Source organism: Nicotiana sylvestris, chromosome 1, assembly GCF_000393655.2.
Source record: "Nicotiana sylvestris chromosome 1, ASM39365v2, whole genome shotgun sequence".
NCBI lineage: Eukaryota > Viridiplantae > Streptophyta > Magnoliopsida > Solanales > Solanaceae > Nicotiana > Nicotiana sylvestris.
Window position 1 is genome coordinate 121,371,695 of NC_091057.1, and position 21,834 is coordinate 121,393,528.

The window sequence follows — 21,834 nt, forward strand, 5'->3', positions numbered from 1 at the left end:
TGTAATGTTTTGCCAAGAAAAATGAGCCCCACGCGTGGTGGGGTTCAAGGTTTATGTCCCCCACGCGTGGTGGGGTTCCCCATGTGTCCTGGACACGGTTTATTATGGGCTAGGTCCGAAAATTAGGCCTAAAACCGGGTAGTTTGAACCCGAATATTATTCTTTTGCCCGGACCCGAGAAATAGGAAAACGTTGCTTAACTAGTCCTATGTAAACAAAATAACTACCAAAAATAAGACTAGTATTTAAACAAAACTATATCCTTTTTTTAAAATATTTTCAAGATTTAAAATAGCTACAAAATATTAATAAAACTATTTTGTGTAATTTTTGTTTTTTTTTAAATATTAAGATAAAATATGAGGTAATATTTTTTGTATTTTTTCCAAATTAAAATGACTATAAAATATTAATAAAACTATTTTTCTGTAATTTTCGTTTTTAATAAAGATAAAATATGAAGTAATATTTTTTTGTATTTTTCCAAAATTAAAACGATTACAAAACATTAATAGAATTATATTTTTTTGTAATTGAATTTATATAAAGTACCAAAATAAAGTACAATTTTTGTATTTTTTCAAGTTTATGAGAGATACATAAACTAAAATTTATATATATATTTTTTGTAATTTTTTCTTTTACGAGAAAAATAAAGTAAAAATAGTCAAAATGGCTATATTAGTCCTAAATTAAATATTTAAGCTAAGAATGTAAAAATTCCCTGGAAGGGTCAAAAATCACGTGCTTACACTGGACATCGGAGCTTGAAATGGACGCAGCAGCAGCTCGGACACGAGGAGGAGCAGCGGCGACGGTGTGGAGGAGCAGCGGCGACGGTGTGGAGGACGACGAAGCAGTGGCTATGGCTGTTCGAGCTGAAGAAGACGAAGTGAGGCAGCAGCTAGGAGGACGCTGAAGCAGAAGCAACGGGTAGTCCATGGTCGAGCTTGAGCTCGTCAATGGAGAAACAACGCTGGGGCGATGGACTGTTATGCCGTTTGGTTGTGTATGTGTGTGTGAGTGTGACGACGTGAGGGGGTGTTCGTGGTGGAGGGTGGTCGACGTTGGTGAGGGCAGCCATGGTTGTGCTTTGGAGTTTTGAGGAAGAAGAAGGAGAAATGGGGGGGGGGGGGGGATGCTTAGGCATTTTTAGGGTTTTCTTACTATTTTTTTTTGTTTTTCTTTGTTTTATTTTTTGAAATGCAAGATAATAGGGTGTTGGGTTATGGACCGGGTTGACCCAGTTCGAAATGGACTGGGTCGTAGGGAAGATTGGGCCATTTTTTGGGCCTGTGGCTTGAAATTGAAGAAAAGGCCCAATTCCGACTTTCTTTATATTTTCGCTCTCTTTTCTTCTTTTATTTTTCTAAAACTAAATTATAAAAATACTTAAACTATTATTAAGAACTAAATTAAGTTATAAAAGCGCAAATTAACTCCCAATAACAATTAACGCACAATTAAGTATTAATTAAGCATAAAATTGTATATTTGGACATTAAATGCTAAAAATGCAAACGATGCCTATTTTTGTAATTTTTAATTTTTGTAAAACAAATTTAATTATTATCAATTATAGAATTAAATCCTACATGCAAAATGCGACATATTTTTGTATTTTTTTATTAATTTAGCAAATAAACACGCACAGACAAATACAAATAATTATTCAAAATATCACAAAATATCACAAAATTGCACACCAAAGAAAAATCATTTTATTTTTGAATTTTTTGGGAGTAATTCTCATATAGGGCAAAAATCACGTGCTTACAGCTGCCCCTCTTTGCCCGGAGACACGAAGGGTTTTCGTGCAAAGATAAAGCGAGCGATTTTTGCCCATCCGAGTACTCTGTTGAAGCATTTTTTGAAAAAGATTTGACCGAACCTTTGCTTCAAAGGTTTCCTACATATCCTGGGCTAAACAGGAATCAGGTCAATGTAGTTCGGGAAGTCTTGGTAGCTGGGACTACCATGGGACTGCAATGTTACTGCTGTTGCATGCTACTTTTACTGTTTGCTGACCTCCTTATTACACCATGCTTAAAAAATAAGAAGCTAGACTAAGCTAGAAATTACAGAATCTTATCTGTTTTCCCCTTGCTCCGGTTGCCTTGCTTTTTGTCGGTTTGTGTTTCCTCTGGTGCCTTTTAATACCAGTTTTCGTCATTTTGTTCGGTCCGCTGGGGACATGGCTTTCTTCATTAAGCTTTTTGGCGGTTCCTCTGGGGACACGATTATTTTCATCAGATTCATCAAGACGCGTCTTTTCTTTCTTTTGACTCATGCGCTTGAATTTGCGCTGGGACTTCTTGTTGCCACTTTCTGCCTTCCGGTGTTGGGATTTTTATTGTTTCCTGCTGGGGATTCTTGTTGTAACCTTTGCCTTCCGGTGGGGTTACTGACTTCAAAATCTGCAGTATAAGACTGAAAAGTATTCCTCTCATTATACAGGTGGGCGCCTGGACATGAAATGAAAATGTATACCCGCATTATACTGGTGGGCGACCTGGAAATGAAAAACTGAAATGTATGCCCGCATTATACTGGTGGGCGACCTAGAACAGAAATGAAAAGACAGAAATGTATTCCCGCATTATACTGGTGGGCGACCTAGAACATGAAATGAAAACATAAATTCATACCCGCATTATACTGGTGGGCGACCTAGAACATGAAATGAAAAGAGAAATTCATACCCGCATTATACTGGTAGGCGACCTAGAACTTAAAAGTATTCCCGCATTATACTGGTGGGCGACCTAAAAATATGGAATGAACAGACAAAATGTATTCCCTCATTATACTGGTGGGCGACCTAGAACATGAAATGAAAACATAAATGCATACCCGCATTATACTGGTGGGCGACCTAGAACTGAAATGTATTCCCGCATTATACTGGTGGGCAACCTAGAACTGAAATGTATTCCCGCATTTTACTGGTGGGCGACCTAGAACTTAAATGTATTCCCGCATTATACTGGTGGGCGACCTAGAACTTAAAAGTATTCCCGCATTTTACTGGTGGGCGACCTAGAACTGAAATGTATTCCCGCATTTTACTGGTGGGCGACCTAGAACTTAAATGTATTCCCGCATTATACTGGTGGGCGCCTAATTGGTAAAGAATAATTTGAATTTGTTTCCTCGATTCTCCGAGAAAATTTCCACTTGTGGCAGAAAATTTTCTGCCCCAATTCTGGCGATCTTTCTTATGGCGTATCTTTAGGCCATCATCAACACTTTATTTTCCTGTTCAAAATCAAAGAAAATTTAGTTAGTTTTTTTTTTTTTTTGAAATATGGCGAGTGGTCATGTCACTCCTGATGGGGATGATTGTTCCCTTTCCCTTATTCTTGTTCGGCGTTCTCAAAACTTGTTGGGGATGATGTTATTTGCTGGGGATAACATTCTGCTGGGGATGGTTTTTCCATTTATCCCTTCACCATTTTGTATCTCAAAAATTTCTGGAGGTTATTTTGCCGAAGATGGATTTTCCTTTCTTCCCTTCCCATTTTGTGTTGTCCGACCACCTCGGAGCTTGGTCGATATTCGGTCGGAGTCCTCTGGGGATCGTCTTGGAACTTGGCGCACAATTTCCTCAACATGTTTTTTTTCCCGGCTCTTCCCCGTACTTTCCTTGCCATTTTAGGATAGTATTATTCGGCCTGGCAATCAACGTCTTTTGTCTTATTGCCTTGTCTCTGGATTGCCCTTTTCACATTTTATGTTGTACCATTTTGGCAACTGGTAGTAAGCTCTGAAAGACCTTCCTTAAAACATAAATTTCTAGAAAAATTCTTTTAAACAAAGAAATGAAAAGATAGAAAAATGAGAAAATCTTTCTGAACAAATGATGGAAAAAAATGAACTTATCTGGGTGATATAACCGATTCCAATGATCATGTTGTGCATTCCAGATTAATCAACCCAGTCTATTTGTGTCGATCAAACTTTCTGATGTCTTCACTTGCTGGGGATAAATAGGTGCCCAATTCTTCGCAAAATACGGATCTTTTCCGTCAATCTATCTTGTCGCCTTATAGTGCCCTTCGCGGGGTTTTCACTAACAAGGCTCTCTCATTTCTCACAACTCCCGTCGCCTTATGGTGCCTGTGAAGGTTTTCACCGATAAGACTCTCTCATTTTGTATTTCTCAGCTTACGTCGCCTTATGGCGCCTGTGAAGGTTTTCGCCGATAAGACTCTCTCATCTTATTTTCTCAGCTTGGGATTGGAGTGTTGCCGATAAGATTTATCTCTGCCGGGAATTCTTTTGGCTATAAATTCTTTCAATTCATGATCCTCATTCAGTCAGGGACCGATGTTTTATTCTTGGTTTTCATTTGCCTATCTTAACACCTCTCGGATACTGATCGGGAGGTCTTTTTTGGATATCAATATAGGTTTTAGAAGAAAAGGATATAAAATTCAAAATAACTTTGATGGGTAAAGTATTACAACTCTTGGAATCAAACTTTTTTTTTTCAAAATTTAGAAACATAATTTCTGCCCCAGTTTTCTTACTTGGGGATTTTTCTTTTGATTTTTTTTTGTTACCTTATGACCGAGCCGTGAGGCGCCTACGTATCCTCTTTGAGGAATCAGGTCGAACGTAGTTCACTGACTCCTTTGTTTTCTTGCGACCTTCAAAAAGTTTTTTTTCATACATTTTTCATTAATGATTCCAAGAGAGGGGTATAAAAGATAAGTATGGCTCAAAGGGGTAAAGCAAAGGTTAAAAGTGTTTGGATAGAAGAAAGAATTGCCTCCGTCATTTCATTATCCGATAAGCACTAAGTACAAACAAACAAATAAACAACAAAAGAAATTACACATAATATCTTTTGACTGCATCAGAATTGATAGCCATGTCGACGCATCTTCCTTCAACATCTGTCAGACGTAAAGCGCCATTGGATAATACTCTGGTCACAATATACGGCCCTTGCCAATTCGGGGCGAACTTGCCTTTTGCCTCAATCTGATGTGGGAGGATCCGTTTCAATACTTGTTGCCCTACTTCAAATTTTCTGGGGCGCACCTTCTTATTGTATGCTCTTGCCATTCTCTTTTGATACAACTGGCCATGACATACTGCTGCCAATCTTTTTTCATCCATTAAACTCAGCTGCTCTAGTCGGGCTTTGACCCATTCATCATCGTCAATCCCGGCCTCAGCGATAATTCGAAGGGAAGGAATTTCAACTTCTGCTGGTATTACTGCTTCGGTTCCGTATACCAACAAATAAGGAGTCGCACCTATTGAAGTACGAACAGTAGTGCGGTATCCTAACAACGCAAATGGTAGCTTTTCATGCCATTGTCTGGATCCTTCAATCATTTTCCTCAATATCTTCTTTATATTTTTGTTGGCTGCCTCAACTGCTCCATTCGCCTTGGGCCGATACGGGGTGGAATTACGGTGTGTAATCTTAAACTGTTCACATACTTCTCTCATCAAGTTGCTGTTAAGATTAGCACCATTGTCCGTGATTATTATTTTTGGGATCCCAAATCTACAAATGATATGGGAATGGACGAAATCCACCACTGCCTTCTTGGTTACAGACTTGAAAGTTTTGGCTTCAACCCACTTAGTGAAATAATCGATGGCTACCAGAATGAACCTGTGACCGTTCGAAGCTGCCGGCTCGATAGGCCCAATGACATCCATGCCCCATGCTACAAATGGCCATGGTGCGGACATTGTGTGCAATTCCGTTGGTGGAGAATGAATCAGATCTCCGTGTATCTGACACTGATGGCATTTTCGTACGAAACTGATACAATCATGCTCCATAGTGAGCCAATAATATCCCGCTCGCAGAATCTTCTTTGCCAACACATATCCGCTCATATGGGGCCCACAGACTCCAGCATGTACCTCTGTCATCACTATCGTGGCTTGACCTGCATCAATACATCTCAGCAATCCCAGATCTGGGGTTCTTTTGTACAACATTCCTCCACTGAGGAAAAATCCATTTGCCAGTCGTCGAATGGCTCTCTTTTGATCTCCGGTTGCCTGCTCCGGGTATATTCCCATCCTGAGGTATTCCTTGATATCATAAAACCATGGCTCGCCATCCATTTCTTCTTCTATTATGTTGCAGTAGGCATGCTGATTACGAACCTGAATATACAATGGGTCAACATGGATTTTGTCTGGATGGTGCAACATCGATGCTAAAGTGGCCAAAGCATCGGCAACCTCATTGTGAACTCTCGGGATGTGTCTGAACTCCACTGATCGAAATCGCTTGCTCAGATCGTGCAAACATTGTCGATATGGTATAAGCTTCAAATCCCGTGTTTCCCATTCACCCTGGATCTGATGTACTAGGAGGTCCGAGTCTCCCAAGACCAAGACGTCCTGAACATCCATGTCTGCAGCCAATCGTAGGCCCAAAATACATGCCTCATATTCAGCCATGTTGTTGGTACAATAGAAACGTAGCTGAGCTGTAACAGGATAGTGATGTCCTGTTTCTGAAATAAGTACTGCTCCTACTCCAACTCCTTTTGCATTAGCAGCCCCGTCAAAGAAAAGCTTCCACCCTGGCTCCTCATTCAGTTCTAACTCCTCTATATGTATCACTTCTTCATCAGGAAAATACGTCCTCAAAGGCTCGTATTCTTCATCAATAGGATTCTCAGCCAAGTGATCGGCCAATGCTTGAGCTTTCATGGCCGTCCTCGTCACATAGACAATGTCGAACTCTGTGAGTAATATCTGCCATTTTGCCAATCTTCCTGTGGGCATAGGCTTCTGGAAAATATACTTTAATGGATCCAGACGTGAAATAAGGTAAGTAGTATGTGACGACAGATAATGCTTAAACTTCTGTGCTACCCAAGTTAGAGCACAACATGTCTTCTCAAGTTGAGTGTACTTATTCTCATAGACTGTAAACTTCTTGCTGAGATAATAGATGGCTTGCTCTTTTCTTCCTGTGATGTCGTGTTGACCCAACACGCAACCAAACGAATGATCCAGGACCGTTAGATAAAGGATTAATGGCCTCCCCGACTCAGGTGGAACCAATACAGGTGGATTGGATAAATAACCTTTGATCTGGTCAAATGCCTCCTGACATTCTGCCGTCCATTCTATCGCGGCATCTTTCCTCAGCAATCGAAAGATGGGTTCACAAGTTGTTGTGAGCTGAGCGATGAATCTGCTGATATAGTTCAACCTTCCCAACAGACTCATTACTTCTGTTTTGTTCCTCGGTGGCGGCAATTCCTGGATGGATTTGATCTTTGACGGATCCAACTCAATGCCTCGCCGACTGACGATAAATCCTAACAGCTTTCCAGATGGAACACCAAATGCACATTTGGCTGGGTTGAGCTTAATGTCGTACCTTCGAAGTCTTTGGAAAAACTTCCTAAGGTCTGCTACGTGGTCTTCCTGACGCTTGGATTTGATGATCACATCATCTACGTACACTTCGATCTCTTTGTGTATCATATCATGGAACACAGTAGTCATTGCTCTCATGTACGTTGCCCCAGCGTTCTTCAAACCGAATGGCATTACCCGATAACAATAAGTCCCCCATGGCGTAATGAAAGCTGTTTTCTCTGCATCTTCTTCATCCATCAAAATCTGATGATACCCAGCGTAGCAATCCACAAAGGAGCCGATTTCTCGCCCGGCGCAATTGTCGATCAAGATATGGATATTGGGCAATGGAAAGTTATCCTTTGGGCTTGCCCTGTTCAGATTACGGTAGTCGACGCATACCCTGATCTTCCCATCTTTCTTTGGTACTGGCACCACATTAGCCAACCAATCAGGATATCGAGAGACCCGAATAACCTTTGCTTGCAGCTGCTTGGTTACTTCTTCTTTAATCTTCACACTCATATCTGTCTTGAACTTCCTCAGTTTCTGCTTGACGGGAAGGCATGCCGGGTCAATGGGCAATTTGTGAACCACTAGCTTGGTGCTTAAACCCGGCATGTCGTCATACGACCATGCAAAAATATCTTTAAACTCAATGAGTGCTTTGATTAATTCTTCCCTGATGCTAGGCTCAATGTGGATGCTGATTTTGGTTTCTCGGACATTATCCGCATCCCCTAGATTTACAGCCTCGGTGTCATTCAGATTAGGCTTGGGTTTCTCTTCAAATTGGCATAGTTCTCGGTTTATTTCTTCGAAGGCTTTATCCTCATCATATTCAGACTCATCGTCATAATCGATCTCTTGTATCATTAAATCAGAGTCAGATTGATTTATTAGACTAGGTCGAAGATCCGTCGTGCATGCCATGTCATTAGAACCAGTAAAAAGAGAACTGTTCAGAAAGAGAAAAGAATAAAACAAAATTAAAATGAGACAAGAAAAGAATTTTATTAAAATGCGGGGTAACAGGGTTCACACTTTTACAAGACAAAATAAGATTTGGATTACACCCTGAATAATCCGAAAAATAAGAAAGCAAAAATCAAAGCCTACTACCAGGACTCTCCCCGAGTAGGAAGAGGAGTAACCGTCCAATTGTTGGTTTTGGCCTCAGGCCCCATAAACTGTATGTCTGTTCCGCTGGAACCCTCTCCGACTTCTACCATATTGACATCAGTGAACAATCTTTCGAAGCTCTGATTCAGATCCCCGTCAATCCCAATCAATGGCCCGAGAACTTTCGGGACCGGTGACCCCTTGGCGCTTGCTCTAACAAAAGATCTTGAGAGACGTGGCACAGGTTTGGGAAGAAACCAAACTTTCTTCTTCATTTTCCGCGCTCGTTTTACATCTGCCGCAGTCGGTTTGAACCCCAACCCAAAGGTCTCCAAATTCTTGGGCAAGGAAACAGGTTGAACAATTCCCTGAAGTTCAACTCCCAAGCCTTTTCCTGGCATAAACCCATTACCCAGCATTTCTGAAACCATCATAACCGTTGCGGAAGCTATCCTAGGATGCTGAATGATTTCACCCTCAGGGATCTTGTTTGCCGACACTGCATCAAAAATCTGGTAGACCCAGGGACCTTTGTCATCATTAGTCTCTATGAAGGGTACAATGGCGCCTCCTACGGTGCACGCAGTGTCCTCGCCGTGCAACACGACCTCTTGTCTATCCCACTCGAACTTGACCATCTGATGCAAGGTGGATGGCACTGCTTTGGCTGCATGGATCCACGGTCGTCCCAACAGAAGGTTATAAGATACCGTAGCATCTAATACCTGGAATTCCATGGTAAACTGGACTGGACCGATGGTCAACTCAAGTACAATATCCCCCACGGTGGCTGTTCCATTTCCGTCAAATCCTCGGACGCAAATGCTATTCTTGTGGATTCTTCCGTGGTCGATCTTCAATTGGTTCAGGGTGGATAATGGACAAATATTGGCACTTGAGCCGTTATCCACCAATGCCCGAGTAACTGCCGAATCTTCACATTTGACAGTTAGGTAGAGAGCTTTATTATGCTCCGTGCCCTCCACTGGCAGATCATCATCTGAAAATGTTACCCTGTTCACCTCGAAAATTTTGTTGGCAATTGTTTCCAGGTGATTTACAGAAATCTCATTGGGCACATGAGCTTCATTCAATATCTTCATCAGGGCCCGACGATGTTCATCCGAATGGATTAATAATGATAGCAGTGAGATCTGGGCCGGTGTTTTCTTCAACTGTTCGACCACGGAGTAATCCTGCACTTTCATCTTCTTTAAGAAATCCTCAGCTTCTTCTTCTGACACAGGTTTCTTTATTGCAGCTGGATTGGGTCTTCTCAACTCCGCCGGAGCAAAACACCGTCCTGATCGAGTCAGTCCCTGCGCCTCACAACTATTCTCCTCCACTTGTTGTCCCTTGTACATCACCACTGCCTTCTCATACTTCCAAGGCACAGCCTTGCTATCAATCACTGGTGTTTGGACTACTGGTTTTATGATGACCGGTTCCCTGCAGACCCCCTTCACAACAACCACGGGTGCAGATGATGCTCCCGTTATTACCAACTTGGCTGGTTCTGGTTTCCTTGTAGCGGCAGATGGATTCTTCCCCAATATCACCACTGGCTTGACATCTTCCCCCTTCAACTGTACCCCTGCTTCCTCATTGATCGATTTTTCTTTCGGAGTGGCACGGATCATCATCACTGTCTGTGAGGGTTTCTTCGGCTCCCCTCCTTCGTGCACAAGTTCGATCATGTGGGCTTCAGGGTGCTTTGGCAATGGGTTCTGGTTAATGTTGGGTGCCTCCGGTGCCTGTACCTCGATCTTGTTGGTATCAATAAGATCTTGTATTGCATGTTTCAGCCTCCAACATTTCTCGGTATCATGTCCGGGAGCTCCCGAACAATATTCACATCTTACCGAGTGATCCATATTTTGGGGTAAGGGATTTGGTAATCTAGGCTCAACAGGATTTAATAAACCCAACTGCCTCAATTTGTGGAACAAGGCAATATAAGTTTCCCCCAACTCAGTAAAAGTTCTTTGCCTCTGCAATCTTTCATTTCTGGCGGCCGGATTTCCCCTGAAACCCATCCCTGGAGGGTTCCTGTAGGCTCTTGGTGGTGGATAGGTGTTTTGTGGTGGTGGGTATGTGTTATGTGGAGGTGGGTATGTATTGTGGGGAACCGGCGCGCGCCATTGTGGGCGAACCGGAGGTTGGGTGTATGTCTGGGCTTGATGGACGGTGAAATGTTGTTCTTGTGGTTGGTAGTAGGGTTGTGGAGGGTAATTTGGAATGTGTGGGTAGTTTAGACGATGGGGTCTGGGTTGGTAATGAGGGGAAGGACCTCTAGATCTGGACCAATTGTCGGCCTCTAATGTCGTGACCTCCTCTCTCCTTTTCTTCCCTAGCGCACCTCCCGTGCCGCTCTGAATGGCCTGAGTTGTTGCCTTAATTGCCGAATAACTCAGGATCTTATTGGACTTAAGTCCCTCTTCTATCATACCTCCCATTTTCACCACTTCATTAAATGATTTGCCAACTGACGTCACCAAGTGACCAAAGTAAGTTGGCTCGAGAGTTTGTAAGAAGTAATCCACCATTTCTCCTTCTCTCATTGGGGGATCAACTCTGGCTGCCTGTTCTCTCCATCGGAACCCAAATTCCCGGAAGCTCTCTCCGGGTTTCTTCTCGAGCTTTAGCAATGTGAGACGGTCTGGGACTATCTCAAGGTTGTATTGGAAATGTCCTGCGAAAGCCTGTGCCAAGTCATCCCAGGTGTACCACCTGCTCGGATCTTGTCTTGTATACCACTCTAATGCCGACCCGCTCAAACTCTGGCCAAAGTAAGCTATCAATAGCTCATCTTTGCCCCCTGCTCCCCTCATTTTGCTACAAAAACCCCGTAGATGTGCCATAGGATCGCCATGCCCTTCGTATAAATCGAACTTGGGCATCTTGAACCCTGCTGGTAATTGAACGTCAGGGAAAGGGCATAGATCCTTGTAAGCCACGCTGACCTGGTTACCTAACCCGTGTATGTTCCTGAAGGATTGCTCCAGGCTTTTAAATTTCCGCATCACCTCGTCCTGCTCTGGGCTCTTAGCCGGCTTTTCAATCTCCGCCGGGACCTCAAAGTGGGGATTATAGGTATGTGGCTCGGGTGCTTTGAATGTGAGTTCAGGGGGGTAATATTGTGTATCGTGAGCCTGAAACAGTGGCTCACTAGATGATCTGTGCAATGGGGCTGGGGGAGGTGCCACAAAGACGGGAACATTTGGTGGAGGAGGGTTTTGAGTGGGTGGTGGAGCTTGGGAATCATAAGCCTCTCTTCCCTGATAATAGTGATGGCTTGGGAAACTTGTTGAAGGACCGGGAGAGGGGTATTCCGGCGTGTGTACTGGTTGGAGGGTAGGAGTAACGGGTAGTTCTTGCCCCTTCTGGGCTCTAGCTAAGGCTATCTGCATTTCATTCATTTCTAGCCTCATTTTTTCCATTTTCTCCAGGGCTTCCTTCAGCATCTGATTGGCCGTTTTTTCTGACTCAACGCTGTTGTCTGACCCAGTCATGCTTTCTGGTATAGGACCTTTTGATCTTGTTTGATAATGGTACGGTGCCAGTACGCTCTAACAACTAACTGATATTGATTGGAAAAACAACAAACTTGTCAGTGTTAGAGTCTTAACAGATATTGTAATTGCACGTTAGGGGGATGCAATGCTCCTAGGCAGTTAATCATTTCTAACATGCTTTTGCTCTGACCGCATGCATCATCCCGGCTTATTTTTGCTCTGACAAATATATATTCTTCTTTTTTTTCTTTTTTTATAATTACGGTCGAATCCTATAGAGATTGCCTACGTATCTTGACCCCGCACGAATCAGACCAAGCGTAGTTCGTGCTATAAGACAAATTTTTTTTATTACTCAAAATAATGCTATTACAAGCCATCACAAAAAAAATACAGACTTCATATATATATATATATATATATTTTTTTTTTGAGAATGTTTGAAAAAAAAACATATGGGTAGACAACAGACTCGAAAAACAAACAAGTGCAAGATTGAACTAGGGATACATTAAAGCTTTGAATTTTGGTGCCCGCGAGGCATCATTCGGCCTTTCCGCGGGCTTGGGGGCCAGGCTTCTTTGCAAGCTTTTTAGTTCCTCCATGATCTGATGGACATAACCCATGATTGAGGCAAATAGGACATCACGAGGCATCTCTTCACATGTTAGGCACTTTGTGGTGATATAGCGCCCTATATCATTGATCCTACCCCTAATTCTATCCCTCTCTATGCACAGCTGTTCTATCCGTTGATTCTTTAGTCCCAATATTCGAGTATTGTCAATGAGCTGCTCTTGGAACCTCTCCATTTGTTCTTCCATCCGGGCTATCGACTCATAGCAGCGTTCTCTATCTGTTCTAGCATCCTGGGCTTGTTTGAGGACCCGATTATTGAGAATGGAGTTTATCTCTCTCAATGTCGCAACACTCATTTCGTAGTCCCTTTTTACTTGCCTCTCTCCGTGATGTTGTAACTGTGGCCCACCTGACCCGCATTCTTGTTATACAAGCCTGGGATCTCTCCAAGTCTTCTCGGCTTTGGCTGACTTGATTTCTCAATTCCGCTATCAACCTTTCATCAGAGCGACGTTTCTGTCGGTCGCTATCACTCTTACTGACTTGGCGAATTCGGGCTTTCAGTGCCTGGTTTTCTTTGGCTAATTTGTTCTTCTCACCCTGCTCTGAGGCTACTTGAACGTTGTTTTCAAACATAAGCCTTTCAATTTGTCGCTTCAGCTTCCCGATTTCAACCCGGTAGCCTTCCTCTCTCACTAACCAGCCCCACTGTTCCTGCGAATCATCCGTAAATTGTTGGACGTGAGCTCTTTTGGCAGGCCTCTGACGAATCTGGAACCTTTTCCCGAACCAAACATCGTATTTTGGGTCTACCTCACCCTTAGCCAGCTCTCGAACCATAGTCTTGGGTTCAAGGAATCTACATTCGTGCCACAACTTTCTAATTTTTCCTTCGGGGAACACGACTCCTGGACTCAACTCAATGGCGTGCTTGCTTAGATCCTCATTGTGAGCACGTAATTTTTGCCTTACGAAAAACTACTCCAAAATAAATCAAAAAATAAAATAAATTTCTTTTACTGTGTAATTTTTGAATTTGGCGTGGTGTTAAATGTTTGTGTTATGTCCGTAAATGTTTATTTTTGTCAAAATAAATCAAAAAATAAAGTAAAATACATATTGCATGCATATAGGATTTAATTATGCATTTAAGAGATAATTTAAATAAAATCGCAAAAAATACGCATTGGTTCTATTTTAAATGTTTCACTGTGTGATTGATGTTTTTGTCTATGTGTTAAATAATGGTTATAGAGTAATTAATATATTTTTGTGAATTTAAAATGGTTTTATAATTTTTTTTTTAAATTAGAAAATGAATTGAAAAAAAATAATAATAAAAAAAAACATACTAGTAAAAGATTGGACCTGGATTAAAATCCAGGCCCAAATCAATTAATTCCCTTCACAAGCCCAATCCCAACAGCCCCATGTCCGGTCCAATTCAAGCAGAATCAAACGACGTCGTTTGGTCACCCCTTATCAAGGGCCGTTGGATTAAATACAACCAACGGCCAAGATCTCATCACCCTAACCCAAGACCCTTACCCGACCCACTGCCCCGGTTCAACCCGTCCCCCTAACTTAAACCAAACGACACCGTTTGGTTAAGTGTGTAGATCTCAACCCTCCATTCTACCTGATCCAACGGATAACATCAGTCCACCCCACCCCTATATAAATCCCAAACCCTTACCCCGGCCCCTAACTAAACACCCCCCCATCCTCTCCTGTTCATCGTCTTCCCAAATCCCCAATCCTAACCCTAGCCGCCCTAGGATTCCTTCGCCTGAAACCCGGCGGCATCAACGCCGCCGGTCACCACCTTAACACCCTATGACCCCCTGAACACCCTCTATCCGAATATGTTACCAGCTTGGTTCGAATCTCCCTGGAGGTTCTCGAATCTTCATTTGAAGATTCGAGCCAAGTTCAGATCTAGACCTAACAGTCCCAAATCGACACCACAGCTTCCCCTAGTCACCCTGAATATGGATCTATCGTTTGTTTGGTTCGAATCAGTGCGGAACTTCTCGAATCTTCTTTTGAAGATTCGGACCAAACAAGAACAGACTCAGATCCGTTTCAAACTAACACCAAATAACCCCTAGGCTACCCTCACCATTGTGTCATGTTTGGTTCTTCTCGAATCTGACCAGAAATGGTTAAATTCCAAATCGTGTTTTTAAGAACCCTAAAAATACCAAACTTCCGGATTCTGTGCCTATTAAATGAAGATTGAGGTTTAATCGACCTTAGTCGAAGTATTTTCAGTGGAAAATACTTCGACTAAGGTCAGTTTGATTTCAAACAAAAAGGTCCAAATCCAAGTTGAGTTCGAGTGAAGATTCAGAGGTATTTTTTCTATTTCTTTTGTGTATTCTACGTGTATTGTTGTCTGTTTTAATAGCTTTTTAATTTTTCATATTCGTTTTGATCAATTCTGTCATTTCTGTCTCCTACCTATTTACTTGATCCGAATGTGAATAGTTTCTATTGTTTGTGATTGTTTACAATGTGTGTAATCGACTCGATTAAGTTCGTCGATTAGTTATATTACGAATTTTTCATTTCTGAAAATGTTGACTGAAACAGTCTGATTCTATTGTTTGGACTAATTATTGACAAATGTTGTAAATAGTCAATTGATTAGTATTCGTCAATTAAATCATGTTTGTTTATGAATTAGTGAATTCAAATGTATGCTGTATTGTTGTTTTCTAAACGGGACATTGTCAGTATATTGACAATGCTCCTGTATTTGTTTGCTTTTAATTCAGTTTTGAATTCCAGTTGAAAGAATCCTGCATGTTCTGTATAATGTTAAGTTTGTTTTTATTCAGTTGATAATTCCCTGTTTTAATTCAGTTTTTGTCAGTCAGCTATTAGAGATGTAATACTGTTTCAAAATCATAGGATTGGTTATAGCTGTAAATCAGGAGATAACTAAGTTTGTACAGATTTTAGAAACTGTTTTGCTATAGGTTCTGATTTTTCAGTAATAACATCAAGATTTCAGGGGCATTTCTGGGAATGAGCAGTAAAAAACAGGGTGTTAGTACTAGTATATTATAATGTAATGTTAGTGGCTATTAGTTAATGATACTAATGGGGAACAAGGAATAATGGGCTGCTGAAAATCAGGGAAAAGGTTTTACATAATGAGATTTTCTGTTTTTTAAAAAGAAGAAGGGGGTCCAAGAAACACTTAAATTGCCTAAGACCAGCCCTGTATAAATACAGGAGCTGGACAGACAGAAAAAAAAAGAGAATTTTTGAGTGAGAAAGAGAGAATTTTAAGAGAGAAAAAACAGAATTCTGAAGAAAAACAGAATTTTCAGAAGAGAATTTCTAAGGGCAGAAATTTTCAGAGGGAAGATTTTAATAAAGAAAAAGAAAGGCAGAGAGAATTTTTAAGAGAGAATCTTTAAGAGATTTTGAGGGCTGAGATTTTAAAGAAAGAAAACAGAAAATAGCACACTCACATATACACTCACACACAGATACAGCAGCAGAAACAGAAAATCAGAAACAAACTGAATTTGTAACTGAAGAAAGGCTGAAATCTGAAATATTGTTCTTGTGTTGAATATGTTCAATTTTGTGTGATTCCACTGTTCAGTTAAAATCTGAAGTCTTTCAAAGTATCTTACTGTGCATCTGGGCTCTTCGAATCCTATTCTTGATAAGATTTACTGTGTTATCAGTATATTCTACTGAATTTGTTACTGCTGTAACTGCTGAAACTTACTTCTTCTACCTCCATTTTCAGGTATATGTCTTTTAAATTTTAAGTTGAAAAGAGATTCAACATGACTTGTCGATAAAGCTTGAACTGAAAGTCTATTTTTATTTGTCCAAGTTCATCAATTTAAATTTCATTTTTTGTTTCATGTTAGTTAATTAGTAGTACATTCAATTTGATAGCTATGGGCTATTTGTCTTATTTTAAAAGTTTGTATAAAGGTTTGTAATAATATTAGTTCATTATCTCATTAGTTTAATAAATTGTCAAGACAGGGAATAAGGCATAAAAATGGACCATTGATTGCATCCCTTAATACTATTAGCTAAATGCAAAGATAAAGAAGTTACATTAGTAGAATATTTTGTAATGAGTATGATTTTGTTTAGATTGGTATAAGTTATTATATGGTATGATGACAGGTATAATCATATGAGTAAAGTAAGTTGGTATAGCTCGTCATGATGACAGAACGTTATGAATGCTTACGCCAAATAGTCGGGTTGCATGTAATGTAACTTTGTTAAATTAACTTGCATAATAATTCTCTTTCTACAAATTCGATGCTTATCTACTTTCATAAAACAAAGTGAACAAGTAATTAGGCCTATTAGATTAAAAGTGAGTGTATGAGAATGAAAAGAGATGTACAAGCATAGATTGCCACATTTTACATCATTGATAATTAGAAATAGAATTTGTATTAAGTAAACAATGAAAATTCTCGAAAATATTTCCTTCCCTTTATGAATTATTTATTTTTAGTTCCATATGCCATTTATTCTTCGGCATGTATATATATATATATATATATATATATATGTCATATATTTTTTTAAAAAGATAGTATTAATCATATTTTTATTATGTCCTTTGAATTTGAACAGTTGGAATAAATTATTTATATTCGGAAAATATAATCAACGGTCAACATTTAATATTGTAAGTTCTTTGAAACCTTAAATGGGAATTTGTCATGAGTTTCATATAAAAATGTATGAATAATTTGTGGAAAAATCCTTAATATCATTGCAAATATTTTTGCGCAATTAGGGATACGTTCGCGTACCTTGATTATATTTTAGAAGCAAAAATTCGGATTATGCGTACGCGCAATTTCGAACAAATATTTAGTAAAAGGATTTATCCAAAGACGTTAAATCAATTTCATAAAAACCCGAGATGTACGGTTCACTATTCAAGAAAAATAAATATTCTTGATTCAACACAATCTCGGAAAAATGATTGCTTAAAATATTATCAAAAAATTATTGTGTACACGTACGCGTGACACAATTCCGCATTTTTAAATTTGTAACACGAATATACGTACGCGTAATTCGATTCGAAGAAGGGTCCTTAATCACGATAAGTATAAGCGGTAGTAAAATCAGATAACATCAATATATTTAATAAAATCAAGATGATTAAGCCAATAATAAAAACAGTTAAGCGACCGTGCTAGAACCACGGAATTCGGAAATGCCTAACACCTTCTTCCGGATTAACAGAATTCCTTACTCAGGATTTTTGGTTCGCAGAAAAATAAACAGAGTCATATTCTCCTCGATTCAGGGATTATAATTGGTGACTTGGGACGCCTCAAAATTCCCAGGTGGCGACTCTGAAACAAATAAACAAATCCCGTTTCGACTGTCCTTTAATTGGAGAAAACTCCCCACGCGCCCCTGGACTCAACTCAATGGCGTGCTTGCTTAGATCCTCATCAGTGGGAATTACCTGAAATCTTCCTAGTTGGCGCAGTACCCGATGAGGAGCATATGGCTGGATGCTACGAAGTCCCATCAAAAGAACATGACATTCCTCGGCCGCCATGTATATTACCTCAGTATCATTCAACCACCCAAATGCCCATTCAACTTGGTCGGCTGTTGTTGACCTCAATTGTGCAAGCCATGCTTCGACGCCTTCGGGAAATATGACGCCTGTCATTCGTTTCTCAAAGCCGCTAATGCAGTTTCTCTCAGTCAACCCGTGGTTCATGTATCCCACTCGGTGATGGAGGTGTTCTTGCATCCACAGCTGGAGTAACAGATTGCATCCCTGAAAGAACTTGCCTCCTTCTCGGCATATAGTTAAAGCTCGGTAGATTTCAGACAAAATCAAAGGAACCACAGTACTGTCGGTTCTTTTGATTGCAACATCGGCCATCCCTACAAGGCCTATCTCTATTTTTTTATCTTTGCGGGGACAGACCACAACTCCCAGAAATGCTGTGATAAATGCCAAAGTACGTCTTGCTTCCCACTTGATTCTGTTCCCAGTGTGAATTAATCCGAGGTTTGGTTCTTCCAAACCCTGAGGAATTCCGTACCGTTGATACAAGAATTGGAGAGTACAACATCCCTTCGACAAATCATCATTCTGCATCTTCCGACTAATGCTTAGCAAATCCAAGAACGCGTGCGGAGATACTGGTCTTGGTGAAAGTAAATACTGCCCTCTTAGTTTCCCATTCAACCCCGCATATCCGGCGACTTCCTCTAGTGTAGGTGAAAGTTCAAAGTCAGCAAAACGAAACACGTTGCGTGTTGGGTCCCAGAACGGTATTAGAGCCTCGATGATATCTGTCCTTGGCTTGATATTCAACAGATCGACAAAACCTCCCAAAACTCTTTCCACTATCTTTATACTATCCTTTCCCATATCATTCCACCACATGTGGAGTTGCAAAGGGACCTCGCTACACACTGAGAATGGTTCATTTTGACTTGTGCTCATCCTGCACATTTATTATAGTGATTAAAGAAGGAAAAACTTTTATTTGACTTAAAAACTATCTATATTCTAAAGAAATATTTTTTGGATTTTATTTTTTTTTATTTTTTTTTTATTTTTTTTTTGAAAAAAACTTTTAAGGAGAAAGGAAATATTTTTGAACCAATATTCTGAATTTATGAAAGAAATACTACAGAAAAAAATATTTTTGAATTTTATTTTGAATATCTTTTAAACAAATAATTGGGATTTTGAGATTAAAAGGAAATATATTTTTTTTAAAAAAATTGAGGTCTAAAAGAAAAACTTTCTAAAGAAGTGAGTAATGTTAAATATTTTTGGATTTTTTTTTTTTGAATACGGTGAGCCGAAACCAAAGAGGTTTGCCTCTAATCTCACATCCGGTGAGAATCAGACCCGCGTAGTTCAGGCTATAAACTAACTAATTTTTGAAAACAAACAAATTTTTTCCTTTTTCTTTTATAGCAAAAAAACTATTTTCATTTTTCATTTTTTTTGAAAATAAAGCAAATTAAAATAAAAGACTCATTCCTACACACTTTCTGCTTTCTAGGCAAACAAACAATTCTAAAAGTAAAAATATATATGTTTTTTTTTAAAAAAAATTTCGGCAGCATTTCGACAGTACTTGGACACTGATTTTTCTAAATTAATCATCTAACTTTCCACTTGCTATTTTTATTTTATTTTATTTTTATACTCCAGAGACTCAGAAGCCGGTCAACATGCAAGACCGAGCAGATAAATGCACATAAAACAAATAAGATGCATCAGGATGGTTTTTTTTTCTTTTTTTCAGGTTGCTAGCCCTAGACGGACTCAACCCCTGTGTTGAGTCCCCTAAGTCAAAATGCACATGATGCAAATAAGCGTTCCTATTAGGGATCCGACATGAAGCTGAGTTATTCTAGGTTCAGAACTTGGGTGTTTGTTCTAGACCTGGCTTACCCGAGCGGACAGCTCGAGCCGAGGGGGAGGTAGCGTACCGGGAATACAGAAGTTTCACCGGCTTTGCAACTTATCCAACCTCGTTCTAAATTGGGAATTTAGACACTATACAGAAAAGAAGTCACACGAAGTGCACCCTTCTTCATGATTTAGAAGACTCAGAGAGGAGATGGGTTTCGGCACAGCTTATATACAGTTCACATAAGATCAAAGCGGTAAAAGCAGTTAATTAGCACATTAAGCACAGATCATGTAACAAAATCAAACGAAGCCAAATACAACAATTATTCCAAGCTCGAATTCTGAACCCTGAACCAGAGATTCTGGGTCCTAGAAGTCCCCAGCAGAGTCGCCAGAGCTGTCACACCTCCTTTTTCCAACCCCGCGAAGGGCGTAGGGAGTTTTTCCAATTAAAGGACAATCAAAACGGGATTTATTTATTTATTTCAGAGTCGCCACTTGGGAGATTTAGGGTGTCCCAAGTCACCAATTTTAATCCCGGATCGAGGAAAAGAATGACTCCATATTACAATCTGCGTACCAGAAATCCGGATAAGGAATTCTGTTAACCCGGGAGAAGGTGTTAGGCATTCCCGAGTTCCGTGGTTCTAGCACGGTCGCTCAACTGTCATATTCGGCTTATTTATCTGATTTTAAATACAATTATGAACCAATGTGCAAATTTAACTTTTTACCACTTTATTATTATTATTATTATTTTAAAAAAAATTGTGAACATCGTTTAAAACATGTCTTTGGATTACGTCACATGAAATGCACCCGCAATCCGGAACACATTTTTATTCAATGTTTTAGGATTTAGATTTGGGTCGCATGAAATGCGCATCCGAGTTTAAGAAGGTAAAATTGATTAAATCGCGCCTAAAGAGTCTAGCGCGTCATTATCTTTGGGGAAGGAAGTGAAATTCACTAAACAATCTATCCCAAATTCTAAGTAAATTTTTTTTAAAATAATTAAATAAATAAATGAGATTGGAGAATCCTGTAAATTTGTATTATTTACATCTATTTATTTTTAGCGAAATCCTTCCTTATTTTAAGAACATCCTTTAATGACTACCTTTTTATTATTACTAAGTTTGTCTATAAATATAAAATCAATATCTACACTCTTGAAAATAACATATTAAATAGAAGAGAAAAACAAATATTAACAGAAAGTAATAAAAATTATAATCATAAATACAACATGGAATTATCGAAAAATAAAATAAAAAAATAAAAAAACTAATTATCCCATAGTTGGATTAAAATTTAAATTGTTAGTAAGACTTAAGCTTATTGAAACTAATTATTTACAAATACTGAAAATTGAAAGAAAGAAAAAAAAACTTGATTACTAAACCATATTTCTAAAAAATTTAAACAATTTAACCTTAACTAACTTTGTTTTAATTCACATCATGTCCTAATACTTGTTCGCAAACTAATTCATGTTTTAACTGAAATTGACTACATGATTCCGATTAACTTATCGTTGACGAAAAACCTTATGAATAAGGAACTTAGTTAATTTTTGCCAAACTGATTCAATAACGCCATTTTTTACGTTATTTCTTCTATTTTTTTTTATTAAACAGTTTTAATTAATAATCAGGCTTAAATATATTTCCTAATAATCTGGTTAAGGCGTTATTTAATATGTCGCTATAATATGCCTAGTTATGCCAAATGACAGTGATTTACAGAATAATAATACATGAATAACCTAAATACAATACAAAAAATTAAATTAAACTAAATTAAAAATTTAACACTCCATTCTTCATTTCAGCTTACAAAATGCCA